Here is a 12,139-nt window from a genome sequence, read left to right on the forward strand (position 1 = left end):
AGGTGCTTACCACGGGACTTGAACTTAGCCCTTGCGGCTATAACGGAGGCTCCATTTGAACCCATGGTATCTGCCCCATCTAAGGTTCTATCCCTCAAGGTAGCCTTTTTGGTAGCTATAACATCAGCACGTAGAATAAGTGATATTCAGGCACTCTAGGATTCCTCCTTATATGCAGAGTTTGGACGACAGGGTAGTGTTTAGTCCAGACCCTGCCTACTTGCCCAACATTGCCTCAGACTTCCACAGGTCACAAGAGATAGTCCTTCCCTCCTTCCTCCCTAACCCTGCTAACCAGAAGGAGGAGAAGCTTCACACATTAGATGTTAGAAGATGTCTGCTTAAGTATCTCTCTATCACTAATCCCTGGAAAAAAGACAATGCCTTATTTATAACCTTCAAGGGCTGTGTAAAGGGTCAAAGAGTTTCAGGGTATGTGCACATGTCAGGATTTTGTCAGGATTTTTCTTCAGGTTTTGTAGCCAAAACCAGGAGTGGGTGATAAATGCAGAAGTGGTGCAAATGTTTCTATTATACTTTTCCTCTAATTGTTCCACTCCTGGTTTTGGCTACAAAACCTGAGGAAAAATCCTGACAAAAGCCTGACAAAATCCTGACGTGTGCACATACCCTCAAAGTATATGTTAGCAAGATGGATTAAGGAGGCTCTCTCTAGCTTACACAGCAGGCGGCGGTCCGGCTCCTCAGAATTTAAGGGTGCATGGGAATTTCCATCTACCAAATATGTAAGGCGGCTACATGGTCATCCCCTTCCACATTCTTTAACCATTATAGATTGGACATGGGTGCTTCCTCAGATCTTACCGCTGTCATGGGAGTCCGAATAAAGCATTAAGTTATGTTACGGTAACGGTATTTTTCGGAAGCCCATGACAGCACCCTTAGTTCCCTCCCTTAACGTATGGGTGCACACTTCTTCCACTTATAAGTTTTCACATAGGTGAATTGTTAAAGCTGTGTTTATTTTATGTGTCATTAACCATGGAGGTCCTCTCAAGCTCTGTAATCCAACTGATGCATGGGAGAGGTGCCGACTTTTTGTATCTGTAGGTTTCTTGTTCCTGAAGGGCAGATCTTCTTTATCGTGGTGCTGGCATGGGCTTCCGAAAAACACAGGTACCGGTATATAACTTAATGCTATTAACCCCTTCATGACCAGCCTATTTTGACCTTAATGACCTGACCATTTTTTGCAATTCTGACCAGTGTCCCTTTATGAGGCAAGAACTCAGGAACGCCTCAACGGATCCTAGCGATTCTGAGAATGTTTTTTCGTGACATATTGGGCTTCATGTTAGTGGTAAATTTACCACCTCACATTTGAAGTCAGTTTGAGGGTTATATATGGCTGAAAATACCCAAAAGTGACACCATTCTAAAAACTACACCCCTCATGGTGCTTAAAACCACATTCAAGAAGTTTGTTAACCCTTCAGGTGTTTCACAGCAGCAGAAGCAACATGGAAGGATAAAATGAACATTTAACTTTTTAGTCACAAAAATGATCTTTTAGCAACAATTTTTTTATTTTCACAAGGGTAAAAGGAGAAACTGGACCATGAACGTTGTTGTCCAATTTGTCCCGAGTACGCGGATACCTCATATGTGGGGGTAAACCACTGTTTGGGCGCATGGCAGGGCTCGGAAGGGAAGGAGCGCCATTTGACTTTTTGAATGAAAATTTGGCTCCAATCTTTAGCGGACACCATGTCACGTTTAGGCACACGGGGGCTCTCCAAACATTGGAGCTCCCCCACAAGTGACCCCAATTTGGAAACTAGACGCCCCAATGAACTTATCTAGATGCATAGTGAGCACTTTAAACCCCCAGGTGCTTCACAAATTGATCCGTAAAAATGAAAACGTACTTTTTTTTCCACAAAAAAATTCTTTTAGCCTCAATTTCTTCATTTTCACATGGGCAACAGGATAAAATGGATCCTAAAATTTGTTGGGAAATTTCTCCTGAGTACAACGATACCTCATATGTGGGGGTAAACCACTGTTTGGGCGCACGGCAAGGCTCGGAAGGGAAGGCGCGCCATTTGGCTTTTTGAATGGAAAATTAGCTCCAATCATTAGCGGACACCATGTCGCGTTTGGAGAGTCCCTGTGTGCCTAAACACTGGAGCTCCCCCACAAGTGACCCCATTTTGGAAACTAGACCCCCCAAGGAACTTATCTAGATGTGTGGTGAGCACTTTAAACCCCCAGGTGCTTCACAGAAGTTTACAACGCAGAGCCGTGAAAATAAAAAATCATTTTTATTTCCTCAAAAATGATGTTTTAGCAAGCAATTTTTTATTTTCACATGGTTAACAGATGAAATTGGACCCCAATAGTTGTTGCCCAGTTTGTCCCGAGTATGCTGGTACTCCATACGTGGGGGTAAACCACAGTTTGACCAAAAGCAAAAGAAAAAGGGTAGCATGTATGATAAAGGGATCACCACAAAATATATTAACAAAGAATATCAACATTTTTTATTAAACCACACTTGAGTACACAACAAAAGAATTAAAAACACTTAAAATAGCGGCATAAAGCAAACAAGAGAACACGGCCTATAATAAGGTCAGGCCACAGTGTCACCCCACACAAGCTACCAAGACAGATTAAAGTATAGGAGATTAAGGGATAGGATAAAGCCCAATGTGTCAGGCCTCTGTAGCGATAAATAGCCAATCAGATAACCCATCCTATACTACCTGACATGAATAGACCAGGCCTCCTAGGTAGCGTTCCTGCATGATTGATCAGAGCTGATGAAAAGATGGCAATCAACAGGTGTGGTACCGGGCAAGGATGCCCAACGAGTTTCGCCAGTAAACTGGCTTCTTCAGGGGCAGTACCAGCAGTGTCCCAAGTACATGGTTTAAATACCTTAATAATGATATGCACAATCAGTGCAGCTGGAGACCAGGGGGCTGGGAGCACGGCGGGGGCAAGTCAAACCGGAAGTACAGGTCCTTCTGAAAAAATTAGCATATAGTGTTAAATTTCATTATTTACCATAATGTAATGATTACAATTAAACTTTCATATATTATAGATTCATTAGCCACCAACTGAAATTTGTCAGGTCTTTTATTGTTTTAATACTGATGATTTTGGCATACAACTCCTGATAACCCAAAAAACCTGTCTCAATAAATTAGCATATCAAGAAAAGGTTCTCTAAACGACCTATTACCCTAATCTTCTGAATCAACTAATTAACTCTAAACACATGCAAAAGATACCTGAGGCTTTTAAAAACTCCCTGCCTGGTTCATTACTCAAAACCCCCATCATGGGTAAGACTAGCGACCTGACAGATGTCAAGAAGGCCATCATTGACACCCTCAAGCAAGAGGGTAAGACCCAGAAAGAAATTTCTCAACAAATAGGCTGTTCCCAGAGTGCTGTATCAAGGCACCTCAATGGTAAGTCTGTTGGAAGGCAAAAATGTGGCAGAAAACGCTGTACAACGAGAAGAGGTGACCGGACCCTGAGGAAGATTGTGGAGAAGGACCGATTCCAGACCTTGGGGAACCTGAGGAAGCAGTGGACTGAGTCTGGTGTGGAAACATCCAGAGCCACCGTGCACAGGCGTGTGCAGGAAATGGGCTACAGGTGCCGCATTCCCCAGGTAAAGCCACTTTTGAACCATAAACAGCGGCAGAAGCGCCTGACCTGGGCTACAGAGAAGCAGCACTGGACTGTTGCTAAGTGGTCCCAAGTACTTTTTTCTGATGAAAGCAAATTTTGCATGTCATTCGGAAATCAAGGTGCCAGAGTCTGGAGGAAGACTGGGGAGAAGGAAATGCCAAAATGCCTGAAGTCCAGTGTCAAGTACCCACAGTCAGTGATGGTGTGGGGTGCCATGTCAGCTGCTGGTGTTGGTCCACTGTGTTTCATCAAGGGCAGGGTCAATGCAGCTAGCTATCAGGAGATTTTGGAGCACTTCATGCTTCCATCGGCTGAAATGCTTTATGGAGATGAAGATTTCATTTTTCAGCACGACCTGGCACCTGCTCACAGTGCCAAAACCACTGGTAAATGGTTTACTGACCATGGTATTACTGTGCTCAATTGGCCTGCCAACTCTCCTGACCTGAACCCCATAGAGAATCTGTGGGATATTGTGAAGAGAAAGTTGAGACGCGCAAGACCCAACACTCTGGATGAGCTTAAGGCCGCTATTGAAGCTTCCTGGGCCTCCATAACATCTCAGCAGTGTCACAGGCTGATTGCCTCCATGCCACGCCGCATTGAAGCAGTCATTTCTGCCAAAGGATTCCCGACCAAGTATTGAGTGCATAACTGAACATTATTATTTGATGGTTTTTTTGTTTGTTATTAAAAAACACTTTTATTTGATTGGACGGGTGAAATATGCTTATTTATTGAGACAGGTTTTTTGGGTTATCAGGAGTTGTAGGCCAAAATCATCAGTATTAAAACAATAAAAGACCTGACAAATTTCAGTTGGTGGCTAATGAATCTATAATATATGAAAGTTTAATTGTAATCATTACATTATGGTAAATAATGAAATTTAACACTATATGCTAATTTTTTGAGAAGGACCTGTATAGATGACGCCGGCACCTGCGCAGTGAAAGGACAGAGCAGGGGCCTCCACTCCGAAGCACCTGCCCAGATGCAAATGCGCAAGCGCCAAGAGCGGCGTCCGCGCAATGCAATCCAGGCAGGCGTCATACAGAGAGAGGACACACCGCCACGATCCACCATGCAGAGGTGCCTGCGCAGTACAGGGCATGAAGTCCGAGCCTCCCGTTCCAAGAGGGCGGGCATCCAGCGAACAGGACGCCCGGTGACAAAGTGCAGGAGGGAGCACAAGGGCGCACAGATATTATACACCACATCAGAAGTAGTGCAGGGATGTACATATTATGTAACAATCCCCACCATCTATGTCTCCAGGGGCCAGGGGCCAAACTATAGGGTCCCCAACAGGACGCTGGGGATATATAAGAACAATAATAAAATAAACCAACTAGGAGTCTCAGAGGGGCCTTTTACAAAGAGAAAATGCAAATAACCCATAACACTTTATATCCAATTAGCACCATAATAAGAAATGAAAAAATGATGTCAGCTAGAAGAACACACATGCTATAACAATTAGAAATGAGTTTAGATACACCCTTGAAGAAAACCATGGTTTTCACGGATAGAAACTAGTTCATCCGTATTTGGACAAATATACAGGATAATGTAGGATAATATAGGATAGATTATATTATCCTATAATGCATTTTCTCTTTGTAAAAGGCCCCTCTGAGACTCCTAGTTGGTTTATTTTATTATTGTTCTTATATATCCCCAGCGTCCTGTTGGGGACCCTATAGTTTGGCCCCTGGCGACAGATGGTGGGGATTGTTACATAATATGTACATCCCTGCACTACTTCTGATGTGGTGTATAATATCTGTGCGCCCTTGTGCTCCCTCCTGCACTTTATGTCACCGGGCGTCCTGTTCGCTGGATGCCCGCCCTCTGCTCTATTTGCGCGTGCGCATTGAGCCCCGGGCGGCCATCTTGGAACGGGAGGCTCGGACTTCATGCCCTGTACTGCGCAGGTGCCTGCGCATGGTGGATCGTGGCGGTGTGTCCTCTCTCTGTATGACGCCTGCCTGAATGGCATTGCGCAGACGCTGCTCTTGGCGCTTGCGCATTTGCATCTGGGCAGGTGCTTCGGAGTGGAGGCCCCTGCTCTGTCCTTTCACTGCGCAGGTGCCGGCGTCATCTATTCTTCCGGTTTGACTTGCACCCGCCGTGCTCCCAGCACCCTGGTATCCAGCTGCACTGATTGTGCATATCATTATTAAGGTATTTAAACCATGTACTTGGGACACTGCTGGTACTGCCCCTGAAGAAGCCAGTTTACTGGCGACACGCGTTGGGCATCCTTGCCCGGTACCACCCCTGTTGATTGCCATCTTTTCATCAGCCCTGATCTATCATGCAGGAACGCTACCTAGGAGGCCTGGTCTATTCATGTCAGGTAGTATAGGATGGGTTATCTGATTGGCTATTTATAGCTACAGAGGCCTGACACATTGGGCTTTATCCTATCCCTTAATCTCCTATACTTTAATCTGTCTTGGTAGCTTGTGTGGGGTGACACTGTGGCCTGACCTTATTATAGGCCGTGTTCTCTTGTTTGCTTTATGCCGCTATTTTAAGTGTTTTTAATTCTTTTGTTGTGTACTCAAGTGTGGTTTAATAAAAATTTTTGATATTCTTTGCTAATATATTTTGTGGTGATCCCTTTATCATACATGCTACCCTTTTTCTTTTGCTTTTGGTCTTTGTTCTTTTGTAGCATGTTATAGGTGATCCCCGACAGTGGTGCCGACCTATATCTTGTTGTAAACCACAGTTTGGGCGCATGTTGGGGCTCGGAAGGGAGGGAGCACCATTTGACTTTTTGAACGTAAGATTGGCTGGTATCAATGGTGGCGCCATGTTGCGTTTGGAGACCCCTGATGTGCCTAAACAGTGGAAACCCCTCAATTCTAACTCCAACACTAACCCCAACACACCCCTAACCATAATCCCTACTCTAGGCATAAACCTAACCACACCCCTAACCCCAACACACCCCTAACCCTAATCCCAACCCTAACCACAACCCAAACCCCAACACACCCCTAACCATAGCCCTAACCACAAGCCTAATCTTAAACCTATTTCCAACCCTAGCCCTAATTCCAACCCTAACTCTAATTCCAACCCTAACCCTAAGGCTATGTGCCCACCTTGTGGATTCGTGTGAGACTTTTCCGCACCATTTTTGAAAAATCCGCAGGTAAAAGGCACTGCGTTTTATGTTGTGAACTCTGTTTTCAGGCTCCCTCTTGTGGTCACAGGTGGTATTGTGTGACTTTTGTTTTGGGCTCCCCCTGGTGGCTTTGTTTGTTATCCTGCGGGTCTGTGGCTGGATCAGCTGCCTCGTTATTCACTTGGGAGTTTCCTATTTAGCTCTGTTTCACTTCCACTTGTTGCTGGCTGTCAATGTATTCAGTGCTATTCTGATTACTCCTGATTATCTTCGGTTTCAGTCTCTTCAGGAGAAGCTAAGTTCTGTTTAATTATTTTTTGCTCATCAGTCTACAATATGATTTCTGTGTATGATGAGTTTAGTCCAGCTTGCTAATATGTGATTTCTTGCTGCTGGTTAGCTATGGGGTACAGAGTTGCTTCCCCCGCACGGTTACTTGGTGCGGGGGCTCGAGCAATCTCTGCGTGGATATTTTGAATAGGGTTTTTAATTGACCGCACAGTTCCCTTTTTATTTTCTGCTATCTAGTGTTAGCGGGCCTCATTTGCTAAATCTAATTTCATCTCTGCGTTTGTGCTTCCCCTTAACTCACCGTTAATATTTGTGGGGGGCTATTCTATATCTTTGGGGTCATTTCACTGAGGCAAGTGAGGACTTTCGTTCCCTCTAGGAATAGTCAGTTTCTCAGGCCGTGAAGAGACGTCTAGGATTTTCAGGTAACGTTCCACGGCTACCTATAGTTGTGTGCGGATAGGATCAGGTTGCGGTCAATTCAGTTACCACTTCCCCAGAGTTTGTAGTCTGTATAGTTACTTAGCTAGTCCTACTTGCGATCCTTGCCACTAGGATCATAACAGTTTTACCTGCGGATTTACCACGGATTTCCAGTGGTTTTTGTGCGGATTTCACGTGCGGATTCCTATTGAGGAACAGGTGTAAAACGCTGCGGAACCCGCACAAAGAATTGACATGCTGCGGAAAATACAACGCAGCGTTTCCGAGCGTATTTTCCGCACCATGGGCACAGCGGATTTGGTTTTCCATAGGTTTACATGGAACTGTAAACCTGTTGGAAAACTGCTACGAATCCGCAGCAGCCAATCCGCTGCGGATCCGCAGCCAAATCCGCACCCTGTGCACATAACCTAATTCTAAGGCTATGTGCACACGCTGCAGAAAACGCTGCGGATCCGCAGCAATTTCCCTTGAGTTTATAGTTCAATGTAAACCTATGGGAAACAAAAACGCTGTGCACATGCTGCGGAAAAAACTGTGCGGAAACGAAGCGGTTTACATTCCGCAGCAGGTCACTTCTTTCTGCGGATTCCGCAGCGGTTTTACAACTGCTCCAATAGAAAACCGCAGTTGTAAAACCACAGTGAAATCCGCAGAAAAACCACGTTGAATCCGCGATAAGTCCGCAGCGGTTTTACACTGCGGATTTATCAAATGCGCTGTGGAAAAATCCACAGAGGACCCGAATACCCTAACCCCCTAACCCTAAAACCCTAACCCTAGTTCTAAACCTAGTGGAAAAAAAAATAAAATAAAAAAATATTTTCTTTATTTTATTGTTGTCCCTACCTATGGGGGTGATAAAGGGGGGGGTTCATTTACAATTTTTTTTATTTTGATCACTGTGATAGGTTTTATCACAGTGATCAAAATGTACATGGAAAGAATCTGCCGGCCGATTCGGCGGGCGCACTGCGCATGCGCCCGCCATTTTAGAAGATGGCGGCGCCCAGGGAGGAGACGGACGGACACCAGGAAGCTCGGTAAGCATGAGGGGGTGAGCATGGGGGGTGGATCGGAGCAAGGAGGGAGTGGACAGGAGGACGGGGGAGCGGACAGGAGGATGGAGGGGACCGGACCACAGAACGGAGGACTGGGGAGATCGGTGGCGGTGGGGGGGCAGATTAGGTTTTCCAGCCATGGCCGATGATATTGCAGCATCGGCCATGGCTGGATTGTAATATTTCACCACTTTTCATAGATGAAATATTACAAATTGCTCTGATTGGCTGTTGCACTTTCAACAGCCAATCAGAGCGATCGTAGCCATGTGGGGCAAAAGCCACCCCCCCTGGGCTAAAGTACAACTCCCCCTGTCCCTGCAGATCGTGTGAAATTGGAGTTAACCCTTTCACCCGATCTGCAGGGACGCGATCATTCTGTGACACAGCATATGCGTCACAGGTCAGATTGGCACCGACTTTCATGACGCATACGCTGTGTCACAGGTCGGGAAGGGGTTAAAGAAATTTAAACAAGTTACTCAACATTTAGCCTCCCTTGACAGAACAGTAGAACCATAATCGTGCTGTATCTTAACTACAGCAACAGGAAAACAGAAATTCTTGATGCACTAACGCAACTGCCCCAAAGCGAAAGTGAACTGTACTACAATGCTGGGAACAGGATTGTTCAATGTCTGATGCCACACTCCTCAAACATCAACTACCTGAGAGTGATCAGCGCTAAACAAAACCCAAGAAGCAAAATGAAGTTTTTTTTTTTTTACGGAGTTCCTGGGCCCATATGTGAATTGGGAATCTCTCTTTTTACAGTATCCAATTTGTGGTGGTCTCATCAGAGCTTAATCTTAAATGCAGTTTGTTTTTTACTAGCAGACTAAGCACTTAGCACTTTAGGCCATGTGCACACGTTAAGTATTTTTCGCGTTTTTTCGCTATAAAAATGTGATAAAAACGCGAAAAAAACGCTAACATATGCCTCCTATTATTTTAAGTGTATTCCGCATTTTTTGTGCAAATGTAGCCTTTTTTCCCGCGAAAAAATCGCATCGCGGAAAAAAAAGCAACATGTTCATTAAAATGCGGAATTGCAGGGGATTCCGCACACCTAGGGGTCCATTGATCTGCTTACTTTCCGCACGGGGCTGTGCCCACGATGCGGGAAGTAAGCAGATTATGTGCGGTTGGTACCCAGGGTGGAGGAGAGGAGACTCTCCTCCACGGACTGGGCACCATATAAGTGGTCAAAAAATAAGAATTAAAATAAAAAATAGTCCTATACTCACCCTCGATGTCTTCCCGCCTCCACTGCATGCTGTCGCTTCGGTTCCTGTAGCTGGTGTGCGCTGAAGGACCCTGCCGATGACGTCACTGTCCTGTGATTGGTCGTGAGCGGTCATGTGACCGCTCACGTGACCGTGACATCACGGAAGGTCCTGTGCGCACAGACCAGCTATAGAAAGAGGAACGGACGCCGCTGAGGAGATGTCTGGGTGAGTATAAGCATTTTTTTATTTTTTTATTATTTTTAAACATTCTATCTTTTACTATAGATGCTGCACAGGCTGCATCTATAGTGAAAAGTTGGTCACACTTGTCAAACGCTATGTTTGACAAGTGTGACCAACCTGTCAGTCAGTTTTCCAAGCGATGCTGCAGATCGCTTGGAAAACTTTAGCATTCTGCAAGCTAATTACGCTTGCAGAATGCTAAAAAAAACGCGAAAAAAACGGAAAAAAAAACGCAAAAAAAAAAAATGCGAAATTCTTGCAGAAAATTTCCGGTTTTCTTCAGGAAATTTCTGCAAGAAATCCGCAACGTGTGCACATACCCTTAGTGTGCCGTGTTCTGACTTGTGCACATGCTCTATTGTTTACAGATGTATTAAGCACTCAGCACTTTTGCAGATTTACTTTTATTGGTTATAACCTGTTGTGCTTAAGTACAGTAAATCTACTGGTTTTTATAGGAGCGGTGTAGGTTAATCTATGGCACCTAGTAAATACATTGACACATCTATATGCTCTGATAAGGATTTGGCCTATATATGGTACACTATAATTGAATCTGCCTATCTATATACTCTAATAAGCATTTGACTTATATATGATACACTTCATAATTGAATCTGCCTATATTATTTACATATTTTCTAACAAGCACTTGGCTTTCTTATGTACTTATAATATATGGCAGCTCATTACATAACTTAGAAACACTATATGTACCTTGCTGAATTAAATTTGTATTGAATAAGGAATGGATATATGTGGCGGACTCATTTATTATATATTGGGTTAGTCTAAGGTATTGACTTATGGGTATATGTAAATTTAATATAAATTTGTAATTTATTGGATGAAGACAGGTGCCTATATTTTGGCCTGATTCATTTTTGATACATGCAGTGTTTGCAGCCTTTTTGTGACTGTTTCCTTATACATGTATTTTAAATGTTATTAGTGCTGAAATAAAATTTACATTGTTTTCTTACGTTTTGGCATTGACTTCCTTGTGAATTTATGGGATGTATTGATATTGGAAGTGCCAAATATCTAGGCCTAGTATCTTTTTGATACTTAAATGCAGTTGGTTGAATGATTGCGGATGACCCTGAGGATTTAAAGACTGCTTTTAAGATAGTATAAGGATCAACTTCAGCTGGAGGATTTGAAGCAACACTGAAGGAGGAGGAGGAGTTTGTGTTTCTTCTAGATTCACCTTCCTTCTTTGATGGGATGTCACTTAATCTTTTAAGGATGGGCTGGTCTGATATCATACTACCATTCAAATGAAGATTGCATTTCATTTGTTGTCCATCTAGATATCTTGTTGTATTTTTTGTAGGCACCAACTGCATCTTCCTTTCTTACAAACACAACCTCTGCAACTCTGGAACTCAACAAGCGGGCGCGCTTCAAGGCATCGCATACACAGAAAAGCTCCATGATATCTTCCTCTGTGACTCTTGGATGCAAATTATTAATGGTCATTTTTTGCTTTCTAATGGGCTAAAGAGACTCTTTTGGAGTCAGCCCTACTGGAGAACTGGCCTCCTTTGTGACAAGTGTCCTTGACACGTTGGTTACAGGCTTTGTGTGCAATAAAGGCGGTGAAGTCTCGTGCTGAGTAGACATGGGAGCAGCGTATGCATAATTCTGTACCACTTTACTAAGAGGTAAAGTTTGCCCAAGAGAAAATTAATTTCCAGACATTCCCAGCCTTTTTTGCACATTGATGGCAGCTGTGATCTTCATCTTCTTGGTGGGGATGAGGGAAACCATGCCATCATCATCCATATCATGTAAAGAGGTAATCTGTGGTTTCCTTATTTCCATTGACGTTGAGGCTTTATACTCAAGTATCCACCATGAGGCAGGTCTTTCTGCAGTGGAATTTTTCCTCAATACTAGAGGAAGACATCTTTTTCCACAAAACTTAGTATTGGAATTACTTGAGTATATCCTCAATTTTTTTGTTTAATGGAAAATTATAGCACCAGCGGAGGGGCACAGCAATGGAGAGCCCATGTGCTCACACTTACGCTAACTTGCTCCTAGGCTGGTGG

General features: G+C 43.9%; 1 pseudogene; it reads right to left on the reverse strand.

Annotated features, from left to right (window-relative positions):
* Positions 1 to 2,924: 2,924 nt before the first annotated feature.
* On the reverse strand, positions 2,925 to 11,909 carry LOC143774770 (polymerase delta-interacting protein 3 pseudogene; annotated as a pseudogene).
* Positions 11,910 to 12,139: the final 230 nt, after the last annotated feature.

Source organism: Ranitomeya variabilis, chromosome 5 (genome assembly GCF_051348905.1).
Source record: "Ranitomeya variabilis isolate aRanVar5 chromosome 5, aRanVar5.hap1, whole genome shotgun sequence".
Lineage (NCBI taxonomy): Eukaryota > Metazoa > Chordata > Amphibia > Anura > Dendrobatidae > Ranitomeya > Ranitomeya variabilis.